A 17923-nucleotide genomic window follows, 5' to 3' on the forward strand; every position below is an offset into this window, starting at 1 on the left:
GATGTTGCATTACGAAACGAGTAAACAGACTTGCCGATAACGAGATTGAACTAGGTATTGAGATGCCGACGATCGAATCTCGGGCAAGTAACATACAGATGACAAACGGAACAACATATTTTGTTATGCGGTTTGACCAATAAAGATCTTTGTAGAATATGTAGGAGCCAATATGAGCATCCAGGTTCCACTATTGGTTATTGACCGGAGATGTGCCTCGGTCATGTCTACATAGTTCTCGAACCCGTAGGGTTCGCACACTTAATGTTCTGTGACGATTTGTATTATGAGTTATGTGATTTGATGACCAAAGTTTGTTCGGAGTCCCGGATGAGATCGGGGACATGACGAGGAGTCTCAAAATGGTCGAGATGTAAAGATCGATATATTGGAAGGCTATATTCAGACATCAGAAAGGTTCCGAGTGATTCGGGTATTTTTTTGGAGTACCGGAGAGTTACGGGAATTCATATTGGGCCTTAATGGGCCATACAGGAAAGGAGAGAAAGGCCTCAAGGGTGGCCGCGCCCCTTCCCCATGGACTGGTCCGAATTGGACTAGGGAAAGGGGGCGCCCCCTTCCTTCCTTCTCCTTCTCCCTTCCCTTTTTCCTATTCCATCTAGGAGGTGGAATCCTACTAGGACTAGGGAGTCCTAGTAGGACTCCACACTTTGGGCGCGCCCTATGAGGGCCGGCCTCCTCTTCCCTCCATCCTTTATATACGTGGCCAGGGGGCACCCCATAGACACACAAGTTGATCATTGATCTCTTAGCCATGTGCGGTGCCCTCCTCCACCATAATCCACCTCGGTCATATCGTAGCGATGCTTAGGCGAAGCCCTGTTCCGGTAGCATCATCATCGCCATCACCATGTCATCGTGCTGACGACGCTCTCCCTTGACACTCTGCTGGATCATGAGTTCGTGGGACGTCACCGAGCCGAACGTGTGCAGATCACGGAGGTGTCGTACTTTCGATACTAGGATCGGTCGATCGTGAAGACGTACGACTACATGATAACCCACAAGTATAGGGGATCGCAACAGTTTTCGATAAGTAAGAGTGTCGAACGCAACGAGGAGCTAAAGGTAGAACAAATATTCCCTCAAGCTCTATCAACCACCGATACAACTCTACGCACGCTTGACGTTCGCTTTACCTAGAACAAGTATGAAACTAGAAGTACTTTGTAGGTGTTGTTGGATGGGTTTGCAAGATAATAAATAGCAAGTAAATAAAAGGTAGGGGCTGTTTAGATTAAGAAACAATAAAGTAAATATAGCGAGTGTGGAAAAGTGGTGGTAGGAGTTGCGAAATTGCCCCTAAACAATTGACTACTTTACTAGACCGATAGCAAGTATTATGTGGGAGAGGCCACTGCTAGCATGTCATCCCTGACTTGGAATTCTATGCACTCATGATTGGAACTATTAGAAAGCATCCGCAACTACTAATGTTCATTAAGGTAAAACCCAACCATAGCATTAAGATATATTGGTCCCCTTCAATCCCGTATGCATCAATTTCTATGCTAGGTTGAAGCTTCTGTCACTCTTGCTCTCCAATACATAGTCCTATCAACATACAACTAACCCTAGGGTGTGATCCACGCGTGCAATCATATGATGGGCACCAAAGGACAGCAACATAACCACAAGCAAATTAAATCAATCATAGCAATTCATCAACCACCGATAGGACAACGAAAATCTATTTAGACATCATAGGATGGCAACACATCATTGGATAATAATATGAAGCATAAAGCACCATGTTCAAGTAGAGGGTATAGCGGGTTGCGGGAGAGTGGACCACTGTAGATAGAGGGGGGAAGGGGATGGAGATGTTGGTGAAGATGGAGGAGGTGTTGGTGTAGATCGCGGTGATGATGATGATGGCCACGGCAGCGTTCCGGCGCCACCGGAAGAGAAGGGGAGAGGGGGCCCCTTCGTCTTCTTCTTCCTTGACCTCCTCCCTAGATGGGAGAAGGGTTTCCCCTCTGGTCCTTGGCCTCCATGGTATGGCAGGGGCGAGAGCCCCTCCGAGATTGGATGTGTCTCTCTGTCTCTCTCTGTTTTTGCGTTCTCAGATTCTTCCCTTTCACCGTTTCTTATATTCCCGGAGATCCGTAACTCCGATTGGGCTGAAATTTTAACATGATCTCTATCCGGATATTAGCTTTCTTGCGGCGAAAGAAGGGCATCAAGCGCCTTACGGGTGGCCCACGAGGGTCAGGGCGCGTCCAGGGGGCAGGCACGCCCCCCTGCCTTGTGGCCACCTCGGGCACCGTCTCGCGTTGATTTTTCTTCCCAAAAATCATATATATTCCAAAAAAAATCTCTGTCTGTTTTTATCCCGTTTGGACTCCGTTTGATATGGATATTCTGCAAAACAAAACACATGCAACAAACAGGAACTGGCACTGGGCACTAGATCAATATGTTAGTCCCAAAAATAGTATAAAAAGTTGCCAAAAGTATATGAAAGTTGAATAATATTGGCATGGAACAATCAAAAATTATAGATATGACGGAGACGTATCAGCATCCCCAAGCTTAATTCCTGCTCGTCCTCGAGTAGTTAAATGATAAAAAAGATAATTTTTGATGTGGAATGCCACCTAGCCTAATCTTGATCATGTAATCTAATCATGGCATGAATATTAAGACACAAGTGATTCAAAGCAATAGTCTATCATTTGACATAAAAACAATAATACTTCAAGCCTACTAATAAAGCAATCATGTCTTTCCAAAATAACAAGGCCAAAGAAAGTTATCCCTACAAAATCATATAGTCTGGCTATGCTCCATCTTCACCACACAAAATACTCACATCATGCACAACCCTGGTGACAAGCCAACCAATTGTTTCATACTTTTGACATTCTCAAACCTTTTCAACTTTCACGCAATACATGAGCGTGAGCCATGGACATAGCACTATAGGTGAAATAGAATGGTGGTTGTGGAGAAGACAAAAAGGAGAAGATAATCTCACATCAACTAGGCGTATCAACGGGCTATGGAGATGCCCATCAATAGATATCAATGTGAGTGAGTAGGGATTGCCATGCAACGGATGCACTAGAGCTATAAGTATATGAAAGCTCAAACTGAAACTAAGTGGGTGTGCATCAAACTTGTTTGCTCATGAAGACCTAGGGCATTTGAGGAAGCCCATCATTGGAATATACAAGCCAAGTTCTATAATGAAAATTCCCACTAGTATATGAAAGTAATAACTCAAGAGACTCTCTATATGAAGAACATGGTGCTACTTTGATGCACAAGTGTGGTAAAAGGATAGTAACATTGCCCCTTCTCTCTTTTTCTCTCATTTTTTTCTTCTTTTTTTTGTAGGCTTCTTTGGCCTCTCTCTCTTTTTTGGGGGGGGGGCTTCTTTGGCCACATTTATTTTTATAACCTCACATGGGACAATGTTCTAATAATGATGATCATCACAATTTTATTTACTTACAACTCAATTTTACAACTCGATATCTAGAACAAAGATATGATTCTATATGAATGCCTCCGGCGGTGTACCGGGATGTGCAATGATCTAGCGTAGCAATGAAATAAAAAAACGGACAAGCCATGAACACACCATGCTAGCTATCTTACGATCATGCAAAGCAATATGACAATGAATGCTCAAGTCATGTATATGATGATGATGAGAGTTGCATGGCCAATATATCTCGGAATGGCTATAGAAATGCCATGATAAGTAGGTACGGTGGCTGTTTTGAGGAAGATATATGGTGGGTTTAAGGTACCAGCGAAAGTTGCGCGATACTAGAGAGGCTAGCAATGGTGGAAGGGTGAGAGTGCGTATAATCCATGGACTCAACATTAGTCATAAAGAACTCATATACTTATTGCAAAAATCTATTAGTCATCGAAACAAAGTACTACGCGCATGCTCCTAGGGGGATAGATTGGTAGGAAAAGACCATCGCTCGTGCCCGACCGCCACTCATAAGGAAGACAATCAATAAATACCTCATGCTCCAACTTTGTTACATAACGGTTCACCATACATGCATGCTACGGGAATCACAAACCTCAACACAAGTATTTCTACAATTCACAACCACCCACTAGCATGACTCTAATATCACCATCTTTATATCGCAAAACTATTGCAAGGAATCAAACATATCATATTCAGTGATCTACAAGTTTTATGTAGGATTTTATGACTAACCATGTGAATGACCAATTCCTGTCATCTCTCTAAATAGATATAAGTGAAGTAAGAGAGTTTAATTCTTTCTACAAAAGATATGCCCACGCTCCAACAAATATAAGTGAAGAAAAAGAGCATTCTACAAATGGCGGTTGTCTATGTAAAGAGAAATAGGCAATCCAAACTTCAAATGATATAAGTGAAGCACATGAAGCATTACCTAAAGCCATACTCAAAAGATATAAGTGAAGTGCATAGTGCATTCTATAAATCAACCAAGGACTAACTCATACAAGCATGATGCATAAAAGAAAAATGAAAACTAATTGCAAAGGATGCTCCAAGATTGCACATATCGCATGAACGAAACGAATCCGAAAACATACCGATACTTGTTGAAGAAAGAGGGGATTCCTTCCGGGGCATCCCCAAGCTTAGACGCTTGAGTCTCCTTGAATATTTACTTGGGATGCCTCGGTCATCCCCAAGCTTGAGCTCTTGCTTCTCTTACTTCTCCTCACATCGAGACCTTCTCGATCATCGAACACTTCATCCACACAAAACTTCAACAGAAAACTCGGTAAGATCCATTAGTATAATAAAGCAAATCACTACTCTAAGTACTGTTGCAAACCAATTCATATTTCGTTCTTGCATTGTGTCTACTGTAGTATAACTTTTTCATGGCTTAATCCACTAATATAAATTGATAGTTTCATCAAAACAAGCAAACTATGCATCAAAAACAGAATCTGTCTAAAACAGAACAGTCTGTAATAATCTGAACATTCACCATACTTATGATAGTTTAAAAATTCTACCAAAATTAAGAAAAATAAAAAAGTTGTATAGTAAGACAGTGCAAAAAGAATCAGAACCATTTTACGTTCCAGCTAAAAATGTAAAATCGCACACTACAGCCAAAGTTTCTATCCTGCACCATACAAACCATCAAGCAAATGTAAACATCCTAAAGGCAAACCTTGGCACATTATTTTTATAATACAATGGAATTGTACAAGGGGATAATTATTTTTGTTGAAAAGTTTCTGTAATCAAGATTCACAAACTTGCCGTGAGCATGAACAAAGTTCAAGGATCTCTCCCACTTCAACAATGCATGTCTTTCTCACTTTCACTTTCCTTTTTGAAGAAGATTTGGGTTCCCCTCTTTATTTTTGTTGTTTTTTAACTATATGAAAGCAATCAAAAGAAATAAATGACTCTCTAAGACTTCTGGGTTGTCTCCCTGGCAGCGCTTTCTTTAAATCCATTAAGCTAGGCATATAGTGCTCAAGTAATGGATCCACCCGGATCCCAAGGTATATCAAAGCCAATTTTAATCAATAGTGATTTGTAATTTAGTAGTGAGCACGAAGTAACATATATCATGCAACAACAAAGTCTAAATCTCTTCCTATGCATCGGCATGTCATAAAAGAACAATTCATGCACACACAGTAAAGGCCAATGCATAGTATAAACAATTTCTTGCAATTTTATCGTATTGGAAACATAGAGAGGTGGAGATATGGTTCCTCTCTCATAATAATTGCAAGTAGGAGCAGCAAGCACATACATATCATATTTATCAAAATCATCATGTGCAACAGTAAAAGGTAACCCATCAATATAATCCTTAATAAGAGCAAACTTCTCTGATATAGTGTAGTTTGGAGAATTCAAAAAGATAATAGGACTATCATGTGTGGGTGCAATAGCAACAATTTCATTTTTAACATAAGGAACTATAGCAAGTTCATCTCCATAAGCATAATTCATATTGGCATCTTGGCCACAATCATAGCAAGCATCATCAAAAAGGTATATTTCAAAAGAATCAACGGGATCATAACAATCATCATAGCAATCATCTCTCGCAAGCACGAAGGGAAATTAAACAATGTATGAGTTGGAGGGTTACTCTCATTAGAAGGTGGGCACGGGTAGCTAATCCGCTCTTCCTCCTTTTGTTCTTCGCTCTCCTCCTCATCTTTTTCATCCAATGAGCTCACAGTTTCATTAATTTATTCTTCCATAGACTCCTGCAAAATATTAGTCTCTTCTTGGACAGCGGAGACTTTCTCAATAAGCGCATTAATATAGGAATTATATTCATAATTATCATAGCAATATTTTAAGATAGCTAAATTTTCAGGCCTATAAACATCATCATCATAAGCTTCATGTTTTTCAAACAAAGATTCAATTTTATAAGCACCCTTAAAAGCAACAAATTCTTCTATTTGTTCCACATCATAGTAATCATATAACCATTAGCATAAGAAGCTAAGGTTTCATTATCATTAAATTCACATGAAAAGGGAAGGTGTGGAGCCTTTACCTTAGACCAACAAGTATAATCATATCTCAAGCATAGTTGCCTAGCATACCAATTCAATATATGAATTTGATCCCATAATAGTTTCCCTTTTTGTGTCAAGCGGTAATCCCTAAAGTATTCACGTTGATCCAACGTTACTCCCATTACATAATTGAATGGGGTTTTCTCAGGATTATTAAAGTAGTACATAATATTTTTCACATAACCAGCATCGAGGGTTTCAGGAGGTTCCCCATATCCATGAGTATCAGGTACACCTAATGTTTTTGGTATTTCGTGTTCCATATCCATAACTAAAGATATAGAATAACTAAGAACAGCAAATAAAATTTACTTAGTGATAAAGCAAACAAGCACACACGAGAATATTCACCCCACGCTATTGCTCCCCGACAACGGCGCCAGAAAAAGGTCTTGATAACCCACAAGTATAGGGGATCACAACAATTTTCGATAAGTAAGAGTGTCGAACCCAACGAGGAGCTAAATGTAGAACAAATATTCCCTCAAGCTCTATCGACCACCGATACAACTCTACGCACGCTTGACATTCGCTTTACCTAGAACAAGTATGAAACTAGAAGTACTTTGTAGGTGTTGTTGGATGGGTTTGCAAGATAATAAAGAGCAAGTAAATAAAAGGTAGGGGTTGTTTAGATTAAGAAACAATAAAGTAAATATAGTGAGTGTGGAAAAGTGGTGGTAGGAGTTGCGAAATTGCCCCTAAGAAATTGACTACTTTACTAGACTGATAGCAAGTATTATGTGGGAGAGGCCACTGCTAGCATGTCATCCCTGACTTGGAATTCTATGCACTTATGATTGGAACTATTAGCAAGCATCCGCAACTACTAATGTTCATTATGGTAAAACCCAACCAAGCATTAAGATATATTGGTCCCCCTTCAATCCTGTATGCATCAATTTCTATGCTAGGTTGAAGCTTCTGTCACTCTTTCCCTCCAATACATAGTCCTATCAACATACAACTAACCCTAGGGTGTGATTCACGCGCGCAATCATATGATGGGCACCAAAGGACAGCAAAATAACCACAAGCAAATTAAATCAATCATAGCAATTCATCAACCACCGATAGGACAACGAAAATCTACTCAGACATCATAGGATGGCAACACATCATTGGATAATAATATGAAGCATAAAGCACCATGTTCAAGTAGAGGGTCCAGCAGGTTGAGGGAGAGTGGACAACTGTAGATAGAGGGGGGAAGGTGATGGAGATGTTGGTGAAGATGGCGGAGGTGTTGGTGTAGATCGCGGTGATGATGAAATTGGCCACGACAGCGTTCCGGCGCCACCAGAAGAGAAGGGGAGAGGGGGGCCCTTCGTCTTCTTCTTCCTTGACCTCCTCCCTAGATGGGAGAAGGGTTTCCACTCTGGTCCTTGGCCTCCATGGTATGGGAGGGGCGAGAGCCCCTCCGAGATTGGATCTATCTCTCTCTGTTTCCGCGTTCTCAGATTCTTCCCTTTCACCGTTTCTTATATTCCCGGAGATCCGTAACTCCGATTGGCCTGAAATTTTAACACAATCTCTATCCGGATATTAGCTTTCTTGCGGCGAAAGAAGGGCATCAACCGCCTTATGGGTGGCCCACGAGGGTTAGGGGCGCGCCCAGGGGGCAGGCGCGCCCCCTGCCTCGTGGCCACCTCGGGCACCGTCTCGCGTGGATTTTTCTTCCCAAAAATCATATAAATTCCAAAAAAAATCTCCATCAGTTTTTATCCCGTTTGGACTCCGTTTGATATGGATATTTTGCGAAACAAAAAACATGCAACAAACAGGAACTGGCACTGGGCACTGGATCAATATGTTAGTCCCAAAAATAGTACAAAAAGTTGCCAAAATTATATGAAAGTTGAATAATATTGGCATGGAACAGTCAAAAATTATAGATATGACGGAGACGCACTACATCAACCGCGTTGTCATAACGCTTCCGCTTACGGTCTATGAGGGTACGTAGATAATACTCTCCCCTCTCATTGCTATGCATCACCATGATCTTGTGTGTGCGTAGGAAATTTTAGAAATTACTGCATTCCCCAACAGTGGCATCCGAGCCAGGTCTATGCGTAGATGTTATATGCACGAGTAGAACACAAAGGAGTTGTGGGCGTGGGTATATACATATTTTTTCGTCACTGGTTGATTCTTGATTCGACGGTATTGTTGGATGAAGCGGCTTAGACCGACATTACGCGTACGCTTACGCGAGACGGGTTCTACCGACGTGCTTCGCACACAGGTGGCTAGTGGGTGTCTGTTTCCAACTTTAGTTAAATCGGATTCAATGAACAGGGTTCTTTCTAAAGATCAATAATCAATCACTATACTACATTGTGGTTTTGATGCGTAGGTAAGAATGGTTCTTGCTAGAAGCCTGTAGCAGCCACGTAAAACTTGCAACAACAAAGTAGAGGACGTCTAATTTGTTTTTGCAGGGCATGTTGTGATGTGATATGGTCAAGACATGATGAGATATAAATTGTTGTATGAGATGACCATGTTTTGTTGAAGTTATCGACAACTGTCAGGAGCCTTATGGTTGTCTCTTCATTGCATAAGATGCAATCGACATATAATTGCTTTACTTTATCGCTATACGATAGCAATAGTTGCAAAAGCAATAGTAGGTGAGATGACCATGTGACGACACGTTGATAGAGATCAAGATGATGGAGATCATGGTGTCATGCCGGTGACGATAAATATCATGACGGTGTTTTGAAGATGGAGATCAAAGGCACAAGATGATGATGGCCATATCAGGTCACATATTTTGATTGCATGTGATGTTTATCCTTTATGTATCTTATTTTTCTTAGTTCGGCGGTAGCATTATAAGATGATCTCTCACTAAATTTCAAGGTATAAGTGTTCTCCCTGAGTATGCACCGTTGCGATAGTTCGTCGTGCCGAGACACCATGTGATGATCGGGTGTGATAAGCTCTATGTTCACATACTACGGGTGCAAGCCAGTTTTGCACACGCAGAATACTTGGGTTAAACTTGACGAGCCTAGCATATGCAGATATGGCCTCGGAACACTGAGACCGAAAGGTCAAGCATGAATCATATAGTAGATATGATCAACATAGTGATGTTCACCATTGAAAACTACTCCATCTCACGTGATGATCGGACATGGTTTAGTTGATATGGATCACATGATCACTTAGATGATTAGAGGGATGTCTATCTAAGTGGGAGTTCTTAAGTAATATGATTAATTGAACTTTAATTTATCATGAACTTACTCCTCATAGTATTTGCATAACTATGTTGTAGATCAATAGCTCGCGATGTAGCTCCCCGTTCATTTTTGATATGTTCCTAGAGAAAAATAAGTTCAAATATGTTAGTACCAATGATGCGGACTAGCTCCGTGGTCTGAGGACTATCCTCAATGTTTCACAGAAGTATTATGTCCTTGATGCACCACTAGGTGACAGAACTGTTGCAGGAGCAGATGCAAACGTTATGAACGTTTGACAAGCTCGGTATGATGACTACTTGATAGTTTAGTGCACCATGCTTTACGGCTTAGAACCGGGATTTCAAAAATGTTTTGAACGATATGGAGAATATGAGATGTTCCAAGAGTTGAAATTGGCATTTCATACTCATGCCCATGTCAACGAGTAGAAGACCTTTGACAGTACTTTGCCTACAAGATGGAGCAGAATAGCTCAACTAGTGAGCATGTGCTCAGATTGTCTGGGTACTACAATTGCTTGAATCAAGTGGGAGTTAATCTTCCAGATAAGATAGTAATTGACAAAGTTCTCTAGTCACTATCACCAAGTTACTAGAACTTAGTGATAAACTATAATATGCAAGGGAAAACAAAAGTAATTCCCAAGCTCTTCGTGATGCTGAAATCGGCAAAGGTAGAAATCAAGAAATAGCATCAAGTGTTGATGGTTAACAAGACCACTAGTTTCAAGAAAAGGACAAAGGGAAAGAAAGAGGAACTTAAAAGAAGAATAGCAAGCAAGTTGCTGCTCCTATGAAGAATCTCAAAGCTAGACCCAAGCCTGGAACTGAGTGCTCTACTGCAAAGGAAATGGTCACTGGAAGTGGAACTGTCCTAGATACTTGGTGGATAAGAATGATGGAAAAGTGAACAAAAGTATATATTTGATATACATGTTATTGATGTGTACTTTACTTGTGTTTATAACAACACCTCAGTATTTGATATTGGTTCAGTTACTAAGAGTAGTAACTCGAACCAGGAGTTGCAAAATAAACAGAGACTAGTTAAGGGCGAGGTGATGATGTGAGTTGGAAGTGATTCCAAGGTTTATAAGATCACCATCGCACACTCCCTTTACCTTCGGGATTAGTGTTGAACCTAAAATAAATGTTTTTTGGTGTTTGCGTAGAGCATAATATGATTGGATCATGTTTATTGCAATACAGTTATTCATTTAAGTCAAGGATAATTGTTATCCTGTTTACATGAATAAAACCTTCTGAGGTCATACACCCAAGGTGAATGGTTTATTGAATCTTGATCGTAGTAATACACATATTCATAATATTGAAGCCAAAAGATGCAAAGTTAGAAATGATAGTGCAACTTATATGTGGCATTACCGTTTAGGTCATATTGGTGTAAAGCGCATGAAGAAACTCCATGCTGATGGGCTTTCGGAATCACTTGATTATGAATCATATGATGCTTGCGAACCATGCCTCGTGGGCAAGATGACTAAAACTCCATTCTCTGGGACAATGGAACAAGCAACTAACTTATTGGGAATAATACATATTGATGTATGCAATCCAATGAGTGTTGAGGCTCACGGCGGGTATCGTTATTTTCTGATCTTCACAGATGATTTGAGCAGATATGGGTATATCTACTTGATGAAACATAAGTCTAAAACATTTGAAAAGTTCAAAGAATTTCCGGGTGAAGTGGAAAATCATTGTAACAAGAAAATAAAGTTTCTGTGATCTGATCGTGGAGGAGAATATTTGAGTTATGAGTTTGTTCTTCATTTGAAACAACGCGGAATAGTTTTGCAACTCACGCCACCTGGAACACCACAGCGTAATGGTGTGTCCGAACATCATAACTGTACTTTATTAGATATGGTGCGATCTATGATGTCTCTTACCGATTTATCACTATCATTTTGGGGTTATGCATTAGAGACAGTTGCATTCACGTTAAATAGGGCACCATCTAAATCCGCTGAGACGACACCATATGAACTATGGTTTAGCAAGAAACATAACTTGTCATTTGTTAAAGTTTGGGGCTATGATGCTTATGTGAAAAAGTTTCAACCTGATAAGCTTGAACCCAAATCGGAGAAATGCGTCTTCATAGGATACCCAAAGGAAACTATTGGGTACACCTTCTATCACAGACCCGAAGGCAAGATATTCGTTGCTAAAAATGGATCCTTTCTAGAGAAGATTTCTCTCAAAAGAAGTGATTGGGAGGAATGTAAAACTTGATGAGGTAATTGTACCTTCTACCGGATTGGAAATTAGTTCATCATAGAAATCAGTTCTAGTGATTCCTGCACCAATTAATGAGGAAGTTAATGATGATGATCATGAAACTTCAGATCAAGTTACTACCGAACCTCGTAGGTAAACCATAATACGTTCCGCACCAGAGTGGTACGGTAATCCTGTTCTGGAGGTCATGTCACTTGACCATGATGAACCTACAAACTATGAGGAAGCGATGATGAGCCCAGATTCCGCGGAATGTCTTGAAGCCATGAAATCTGAGATGAGATCCATGTATTAGAACAAAGTATGGACTTTGATTAACTTTCCCGTTGATCGGTGAGCCATTAAGAATAAATGGATTTTCAAGAGGAAGACAGACACTGATAGTAGTGTTACTATCTAGAAGGCACGAATTGTCACAAAAGGTTTTCGGCAAGTTCAAGATGTTGACTACGATGAGATTTTCTCACTCGCAGCGATGCTTAAGTCTATCTGAATCATGTTAGCAATTGCAACATTTTATGAAATCTGGCAAATGGATGTCAAAACTGCATTCCTTAATGGATTTCTTAAAGAAGAGTTGTATATGATGCAACAAGAAGGTTTTGTCAATCCTAAAGGTGCGAACAAAGTGTGCAAGCTCCAGCGATCCATCTATGGATTGGTGCAAGCATCTCGGAGTTGGAATATATACTTTGATAAAGTGATCAAAGCATATGATCTTATACAGACTTGCGGTGAAGCCTGTATTGACAAGAAAGTGAGTGGAAGCACTACAACATTTCTGATAAGTATATGTGAATGACATATTGTTGATCGGAAATAATGTAGAATTTTCTGGAAAGCATAAAGGAGTGTTTGAAAAGAGTTTTTCAAAGAAAGACCTCGATGAAACTACTTACATATTGAGCATCAAGATCTATAGAGATAGATCAAGACGCTTGATATATTTTCAATGAGATAGTTCAAAATGGAAAAGTCAAAGAAGGAGTTCTTGCCTGTGTTGCAAGGTGTGAAGTTGAGTAAAGACTCAAAACCCGACCACGACAGAAAATAGAAAGAGAATTAAAAGTCATTCCCTATGCCTCAGTCATAGGTTCTATAAAGTATGCTATGCTGTGTACCATACCTATTGTGTACCTCACCATAAGTTTGGCAAGAGGGTACAATAGTGATCCAAGAGTGGATCACTGGACAGCGGTCAAAAATATCCTTAGTGGAATAAGGAAATGTTTCTCGGTTATGGAGGTGACAAAGAGTTCGTCGTAAAGAGGTACCTTGATGCAAGCTTTGACACCGATCTAGATGACTCTAACTCTCGATCTAGATACATATCGAAAGTGGGAGAAATTAGCTAGAGTAGCTCCGTGCAAAGCATTGTAGACAGAGAAAATTTGCAAAATACATACGGCTTTGAATGTGGCAGACCTGTTGACTAAATTTCTCTCACAAGCAAAACATGATCACTCTTTGGGTGTTAATCACATAGCGATGTTGTCGTGGAATTGTCACGGCAGATGTCCTTAGTGTCAGGACTTAGTCGTGAGGCCAATGCATCTATGTGGTAGCTTGAGAGGGGTTGAGCGGGACGAGAGACGCGATGCTTTACCCAGGTTCGGCCCCTCACAGTGGAGGTAAAAGCCTACATCCTGCTTCATTGATATTGATGATGATGATCACGGTTACAAGAGTGCTCTATCTCGAGAGTTATTGTCTAAACCTAACTTGTCCAACTTGTGGAACTTGTCAATCTTCTCCCTCTTTGGGTGCTCTGCCCCTCCTTATATATGTTGAAGGGGCGGTTTACATGACTAGTCCTATTAGGATTAGGATTACTCTATTACAAGTGGAGTCCTAGTCTTGCTTCCTTTGTAAGGGAATATTCCTTATGCTTTCCTCTTAATCCGGCCCACCATAATACGAGCCGGCCTTCCATGAACCATCTGCTTGGGCCACCGGGTCTTGTTGCTCCTCTGCTCCGCCGGCCGGGTCACCAATGAGTCACCTGGCTCGGCCGGGTCATCAGAGAGTGGAGAAATCCGGGCGGGTCACTTAGTGAGTCGCCAAACCAGGGCGGGTCACCAGTGAATCGCCAAGTCCGGCCGGGTCATACTTTCGGTCGGGTCATACCGCGGGGTATATCCCCGACATTAGCCCCCAGTTTAATTTGGATTTATCCATGTTAAACTGATCTTGCAAAATAAACACAAGAACACATTTGACAGGTTGTGATCCGGGTTAACAATTCTTGTAAGCCGGCACCTGGTCATCTTTAAGTCCTTGTCATTTCCTTCTTGATACATGCCCATGAACTCATAGCAAATCCCCTTTAGTAGATATGTTCAAACTTTGTGAATGCAAAAAATCCAGATACTTCTTTTTGAGAAATCCGGGTCAATAGGCCAGCTTCAGAGTCAATTTGCTGATATTGGTCTCTTGTAGAGGAATATTGTAAGAAATAATCCACTTGAATCGGCTTCCAAAGCGCCGGTTTTTAAAAAATATTGGTTTTGAAATACTCATTAACTTTCAGCCGGCTTGTAGAATTTGCCGGTTATCATTGTCAAAATACCCAGTTTATAAATATTGATAGCACCGGGTTATAATTGTTGCCGATGCCGGGTTATAGTTATTGGTGACGCCGGGTCAATCTGGTTTACTCAAAACCGAGAATTTGAAGATTTTCTCCCTTATATGCATATAACTTGTATCCCCCAAGTCTTGAGCAGAAACAAAGTGATGATTTAAGACTTGCTTCAATATAAATACTGCCACTTTGAAGAAATCCATGTTGTTCATTGTAGTCACTAGTAAAGACTGAATACTCCATATATGTAGCCCCCAAGTGCCTGGTTGTCATGCTTGCAGCAACCTGGGACTTGTAATTGCCTTATACTCATAAAAACTTCAACCAGTGTAGCCCTCAAAGGCCGGCTCAGTAAGATAATATTGATCTAGGACTTTGTGTATATTTCTTTGAAAAGAACATCATATGATGTAACCCCCATCATGGGGCTTGAACCCACGTCCACAAGGCAGAGCTTTGTGCTTTACCAACTGAGCAGTGGATCCTACAATATAATAGATTAAAACTTGTGTACCTTGAATTGTTGACAGGAGCAACTGGTAGCCCCCAAGGGCCGGCTCATTATGATGTGATGAGTCGGTTCTTCAATAAGGCCAGTAAAAATGACTTTGCATTAGCCCCCAAGTGCCATGGTGCATGCTGGCAGTGACATGGGATTTGCATATTTGATGTAATCTCAATTTGAATAATGTAGCCCCCAAGTGTCGGGTCGTAAGCCTACAGCGACTCGGGACTATTCCTTCCATTGTAGAATAAATTATATCCATTGATAAAATAATATTCATTGCGTTGAAGCGACTTTGAAAACCTCAATCATAATATTGGTTATTGATAACCATAATAAAACTCCAGCCATGTTGGCTATTAAAGATTTGAATAATATAATCCGGTTTGGAAAACCGGTTCTTGTGATATTGAATCGAACTGCCGGTTTAGGATACCTGTGCAGTAAGGGTGATAACCCATTCTTTAGAAGCCAAAACTTCCAAATGTTTATGATTTTCATATATGGCGACTTATCGTCAAAAGTCGATCCGGGTTAACATAAACCACACATATATACTTCAGATGAGAGCAAAAAGGTCTCAAGACAAAACCAAATATTGTTTGCAAAAAACTTATACCAAATAAAAATCAAGGTTTCTGATTTGAATACAATCAGTAAACCGTTCCAAAGGGGTTAAGCTAGGATTCGAATACGATCATGTAGCCCCCAGTGGCTTTGGCGTTGCGCCGATCAAGAGGGTACCGACAGCTATGTTCTCTTCCTTCGAATACGACCTATGTTTGAACAGGAAGCCCCCAAATGACCTTGAGGGGTTTTTAACGACCATGATTCGAATATGATCCAAGTCAGACCCAAAAGGGGTTAAGCTATGATTCGAATACGATCAAGAAGCCCCCTAGTGAGTTTGGCAGTGTGCCGATCAAGAGGGTTAAGACAGCTATGTTCTCTTTGGTTCGAATACGACCTATGTTTGAACAGGAAGCCCCCAAGTGACCTGTAAATGTGGCTATGAGCCGAATCAAAGGGTAATCATAGCTTAGCTCAATAAGTCGGAAGCCCCCAAGTGATATATTTCTGAGCTATGCTCGTTGGGTGCCTATGTTTGAGTTTTTGCTGTGCAACAAACTCTCTTTGGTCCCTGTAATTTTTCCTGTAAACTCGAACTTGTGAGAGATGAATTCTTTTTAAACCAGAATTTCAAACCGGATATTTCGAGCTTCAAAGCTTTGTGGGAGACAGATTGTCCTTGAGCCGGATATTTGAACCGGATTTGAGAAAAAGCTTTGTAAGAGACAAATTTACCTTGAGCCGGATGTTTGAACCGGATTTGAGAGCCTCAAAGCTTTGCGGGAGAGAGATGTCTCTTGAACCGGATTTTAAACTGGAATCTTTATTTTGAGCCGGAAATTTTCTGACGGCCTTTTAAGTTTTCACCAATATGGTGGTAGCCTCCTGGACCGGGTTATCTTCCCTCCCATGACCCAGAGTTCCCGAGTCATGTCATTGTAGCCCCCGAGTCTCAAGGCGCCTCGAAGAGTTGTATTGAGATTCTCCATATTTGATCGTGATATAAACCGGTATGAGTCATTCAATATCTTAGTGATATAATTTGTCCTGCACTAGAGAACTTGCAAGCCAGAGTAATTGCTTTTTTAAAGAAAGCAATATATAATATAAAAGTATAATGGATGGGTTTCACCTGATATGTTAGGCCAGGAAATATCCGCCGCGGAGTTGGTGATCACCACATCGAAGCTGAAAATAATCACGGGCGAATCGGTCGCGGCAGCAGACAGATGAGCCGCCCACGGCATTGTAAGTCGGTGCGGACGTGCAAGCTGTCCTTTTTGTTGTAAGCCGGCGCGGACGGACGAGTCGTCCATGGCATTGTAAGCCGATGTGGTCGCGAGAGACGGCCACAGCGTTGGAAACAGCCCGGACACGGGAGGGACAAACATGGATGCGGACGATGAGTCAGTCACGCGTGCGGATGTAGCGGGGGCCGCGACTTGCACAAATAATGCTCTTGCGCATCCTTTATGCGACACCTTTGTAAGGAATAATGGTCCTGCGAAAAGAAATATCATGGACCAGAGTAATTGTTCTTTTAACAATTTAATATGTGCTGATAATATATAGAAAAGATAGCACCTCACGTATTTGGACGATAGATTGTCAAGGCCACAAGCAGCCCAACGCCAGCACCCAGCAACGGGCCGGCCTCGCCTGCAGCTCGGCCCATCAGACAGAAGCGGCCCAACCGTAACATCAGCTGCCCCGAGTGGGTGTGATGCCACCAGCTACTTATACGCCTCTCTCCGCTGGAGTTAGGTATCCAGTGGATCACGGCACAGATCCAACGGCGGCTCTCTTTCCCATTCTCTGTTTTCCCCAATTCTTGTATCCAGAGATTGTAACCCTAAATTGCTACCTGAATTCGTGAGTTGAGTGCTAGATCGAGCAATATATCAGTGGGTTGCTTACATATGGTATCAGAGCCTTCGATCCACACCCTGGCGCATCTGATCGAGACAAGGGCACAGAAATCGATCAAGGATCGACTCAGCGCCATGGATCCTTCCTTCAAGGAGTACTTCGACAAGCTCACCAACTCCCTCGATGCGATCCACTCCGACATCCGCTCCCACACCACCAAGCTAGACGATCTGGGCCAGTGGCGCCCTGATCTGGAGCGGCGCGTGGATCAGCTCTCGGCAGCGGTAGCTGAGCTCCAAGCACGGCCCGCGACAATAATGGAGGAGCGACATGTAGAGGCGCCGGCACC

This window comes from Triticum dicoccoides, chromosome 1A, assembly GCF_002162155.2.
Source record: "Triticum dicoccoides isolate Atlit2015 ecotype Zavitan chromosome 1A, WEW_v2.0, whole genome shotgun sequence".
Lineage (NCBI taxonomy): Eukaryota > Viridiplantae > Streptophyta > Magnoliopsida > Poales > Poaceae > Triticum > Triticum dicoccoides.